This window comes from Helianthus annuus, chromosome 17 (assembly GCF_002127325.2).
Source record: "Helianthus annuus cultivar XRQ/B chromosome 17, HanXRQr2.0-SUNRISE, whole genome shotgun sequence".
Classification (NCBI taxonomy): domain Eukaryota; kingdom Viridiplantae; phylum Streptophyta; class Magnoliopsida; order Asterales; family Asteraceae; genus Helianthus; species Helianthus annuus.
The window spans coordinates 144,964,004-144,968,555 of record NC_035449.2 but is presented as its reverse complement, the minus strand read 5'-3'; the positions used below and the strand labels follow the sequence as shown (position 1 = coordinate 144,968,555).

At 36.6% G+C, this 4,552-nt stretch overlaps 1 long non-coding RNA gene across 1 annotated transcript; it reads right to left on the bottom strand.

Moving 5' to 3' along the window:
- Positions 1–3,336: 3,336 nt before the first annotated feature.
- Positions 3,337–4,343, bottom strand: LOC110928284. The gene is made up of 5 exons (XR_002586262.2): positions 4,243–4,343; positions 3,965–4,087; positions 3,814–3,868; positions 3,669–3,731; positions 3,337–3,542 (listed from the first exon to the last, which is right to left on the bottom strand). It is a non-coding gene; the product is annotated as an uncharacterized LOC110928284 (long non-coding RNA).
- Between the last annotated feature and the right edge of the window lie 209 nt (positions 4,344–4,552).

Below are 4,552 nucleotides of genomic sequence, written 5' to 3'. Positions count from 1 at the left end.
GTGGGGAACAACAAGATTTGAACATGTTCACTCTACGTAACGAGTACACATATCATAACCAACAAGCGGACTTGGTGGAGTACGTTTGGAACAACGCTCAAAACGAACCAGACGACCACATGGAGGACGAAGACTAGTAGCTTTTTTTAATATATTAGGATTTTTTTAAGTTTATGTTTTTTTTAAGTTTATGTTTTTTTTAAATTTATGTTTTTTTTAGTCTATGTTTTTTTTAAGTTTATGTAATGTTTTTTAATATTAAAGAAAATATTTTGTTAATTTATTTGTTAAATGTTAAAAAAAAAGTAGAAGATTAAAAAAATAAAAAACATAAAAGTGGTGGGGGAGGATCATCTAGGACCATCCTCCTATTTCCACTAGTTTTGTGGGTTGGACCATCTTTGGGAGGACTATGATGTGACGCCTACGTGACGGATCATCCTCCAAGGGAGGATGGGCACCATACCCTCTAGCCTAAGTATCCTAGTCTTAACTAACTATCACTTGTCAACTCAAAAATGCATAAAGTACCTATTAACTAGTAAGTGGTGGCGATACCTACCCTATCCACAAACTTTTTTTAATTTAAATACAGTCAAATGTTAAATAGATTAAAAATAGATAATTCAAAAAAATAGATTTCATTAACTTAAATTAAAAATACATAATTCAAAACGAACTAAAAAAAATCCTACACGTTGTCTTCCTCCTCTATGTACGGTAGATCTTGGGCTGAAATTAGCCGTAAGAATGAAAATGTATATAAAATTTTAGAGATGGTTGAAATGAAATGAAATGAAATGAAATGAAATGAGATGGAAGTGAAAATGGATGAGATGGTTATTTATAGAGTTTAAAAATTAAATAAAAAACCTTTTTTTTTAATTAAATGGTCATTTTATTGTTTGGTGATGAACGGTAACAAAGGAGAATCTCAAGCGGGTTTAGGAGCTTGCCAACACAACCCGCCAAGCCTACCTGTGGGGGTGGCGGCAGTGCGCTGGCTCAGCTTCGAACCTGGGAAGCCTACCCGCTTGGTGCTCCATCCCCCCTTACCGTATATAGTGGCGCCACTTGAACCGGGTTGACCTTTTTCGTTTTTCCTCTTTATTACAAATATAAATAATTAAACACACAAATATTCAATCACATATTTATTTAATACATTCCCAAAATATAAAAATAAAAAAAAAATTCCTAAAAATTAAAAAAACACATTTCTAATAAATATAATTAATCCTAATCACCCAATAAAGTTGGGGGCATGGAGACAGAACGATCACTGACACAACCATCCGACTTGTGCGAACCCGCCATTTCGGGTGTTAGGGAGCGCATAACCTCATCCCACCATCTTTCTACATATTCCTCCCCCTGGCAGTTTCTTAGCCTTCGGCCCATGTTGGGACGTCTTGTGCTAGGTTTGGGTTTGTTGGTGGAGGGGTTCAGCGGTGCAGGATGAGACGTTGTACCAATTCTTAAACTCGCAAGTTAAAGTCGGCTCATGGTAAAATTATATGCCAAGTTCAACTCTTCAACGGTAAAATCGTTAGGATGTTGTGGTCGGTAGTATTCATAAACAGGAGGTTCGTTTGTAGGCGGCGGGTTTGTAGGTTGTTTGTTTGCAAGACGTCTTGGTTGTTGAATGTTCGACGGCGGTGGTTTTGAAGGTTGTTGGTTTAAACAACGACGTGTTGATCACCGACCATGTGAAGATTCCGTCGGTTCGGTAGGAAACTGATAACCTCCACCCATGTTAATGGATTATGGTGAGAAAATATTGGGTATAGAGAATTAGTAAAAATGGTAGAGATATGGAGCGGAATAGAATAGAATGTGAAAAGAAACGGTTTAAATACGAATGGTAAATGTTTAAAATTTAAATACTTTAAATGAAAATTATTTATTATAAATTAATGGCTAGATTGCCGTTTGAAAATAGCATTCACCCTACCAATAAACAGATCAATCGGTAATTTGTTAACCCCCCCCCCAACCCCCTACCCGCACCACCAACGACTGGGGTGTTCAAGTTCAGATTATCCAGTTTTCGGATATCCAAAAATTTCAAAAGGTGAACGTTAATATCCTAACCCGTATCCGAAGTTTCGGATAGGAATCTATAACAACCCTCCAAAATTATTTCCGACACCCCTAATATATTTAGAACATCCCTATACGTCTTAAAATACGCCTCGTATACGAGATTTGACCTTATATACCTTTAATTTCACAAAAATAAAATAAAAACAAAAATCCATCATCGCTCGTGGGCTGCGAAGACTTAGTCTTCGGGCTACGCGGGGCGCGACAACTCAAGATCCGGGCGACACCCTGAGCTGTCACGTGGCAGCATCGTGTCGAGTCTATTCCAATGACCGTGCCAAGTTAGGCCCTACGTACCCTATGTCGCGGGCCGCGTAAGCCCTCACCTCATCCTTCGCGGGGCGTGACAAAGTGCCTGATCAGCACTATAAATAGGATCGATAGAATTCAGTTGCAAACCGTTCAAACTTTTACTTCTCTCTCAAAATTCTATAGTGTAGACACTATACCCGGGCATTACAGCCACTAAAATAACGAAGTTCTGCCTCGTTGTAAGTATCATAACCCCCGATTACGTATTAGATACGCTGCCCGATTGATTTAGCACTCCGTAACGGCTGTTGAGGCTCTGCCCACCGTAGTCGTTGGAGTTTTGTCTCGGGGAGGGAATAGCTAATGTAAATTTGGGTTATTATACTAACGCGTATGCATTATTTAAAATTTATAGATAATCACAGGAAATCACAAAGGAAAACCCTAAAGTAGCAATGTGAGTAATCTCCTTTTTGCAAACCTCTTTGTAAACTGTTTTTACAAAACCTTTATTTATTTAAATTATAACTAGCAGTGATTGAGTCTTTGTAATTCTTCAATTACTGTCGGTATTAAGGGGTTTTGTATACATTACTTAATGATCTTCACAATTGGACAATGGGTTAGCCAATGTGTGATATGACCATAGCCACAGATCCGGTCGAGTGGCAAATACTGAATGAGTAATTGTGTAGATGTAAACATTGTAATCGCTCTCAATACTGTTAAATGATAAAACTCTTCTTGATTAAATTGGGATTCACTCACCAGTATTTCCCACTCCCACTGAGAAAATGTTTTTAAACGAGTTTCAGGAAAAAAATGTGAAAGCCAAATAGAGGTCAGCTGTACAACACTGAAGGTTTGGAAAAGTAGCTATAAAAGTTACATATAAAGAATATGTTTTATTTCAATAAAATAGGGATTTTCCCTATAAACCTGTTTGTAACGAAAACTTGGGTTTTATCCCAATATGTTTACTACTAGGTTATCACCCGGGTGCTACCCGGGTTGGAGAAAACTATTAAGATAAATATCAAGTGTACAAATAAAATAAAATACAAAGTCTCATGTTACATAAATTAGTGATACAGTGGATACACAATTTAAAGATAGTCGAGTCCCTTTGAAGATGCATATCCTTCGAGTTACCAAAACCTTTCCCTTAGTAAATTGAGTTCCCTCTAGAAAAAAAGAACCAAATTATAAGTGTTTAAGTATATAATATAAACTTTAGTGTCGATACTATATAATATAAACTTTGGTATCGATACTAAGCTTGCCTAAGTAGTATTGCCTAGGTACTGTACCTTTTAAGTCAGTTTTGTACTTTGTCTCATATTTGTCGTCTTTTAAAATGTAAGGCATTTCATCTGTATATTAAGAGACCAAAAGATGTTGTAAGCTATTTAAATAATATGTACATAAAAAATGCCAAAAAGCCACATGACTCACCCACAAAATTGACTGGTCAAAACTCGCAAGCAGCCACAATCGGTCTTCTCAACTCCTGCACAAAAAGAACTTGTTTTGGACTTGATTTAGATCATGCCGATTCAGGATAAACTAATGTTGACTGAAACTTATGGTATTACCGATTACACACCTTTGGTTATGTAAAAATATTAAAAACATTGCACAAACGGGCCGGTGGTCAGATAACCGTGACTCCCACCGAGTATATGATTTCTGATGGATCCCCTCCCCATACCACAGTATTCTGTCACACCTGCAATTTTAGATTCTCAATCAATGAACAACTTGGTTTATGTTTTATCTTTAACGGGTCAAATAAGAATTATGGCTAGAAAGCAAACATTTGATATATAAAATTTTGGGACATCCGTTGCGACCCGTAAAAAGTAGAAAAAAAAAGCTGATTACCATGCTGGCGTTCGCCTTTTGCTCTTCGATTTTGTGGTATCACCAGTATACAAATCTGAATTCGAGTTCGAATCAGAATTCGAGTTCGAATCAGAATTCGAGTTCGAATCAGAATTCGAATTCATGTTCAAATTTCTATTTTTTAGTTTGACACATCATTTTGACCCTAACAAACTCTTTAACTTATGATTCATTATTTCGAACAGGGTCCAAACCTTCTTCATCATATGCAAATTCTTCTTGACGATAATAAAAGATTCATTAGTTTATTACCTACATTTATATATGTCACCATCTAAAAAATAGGAGA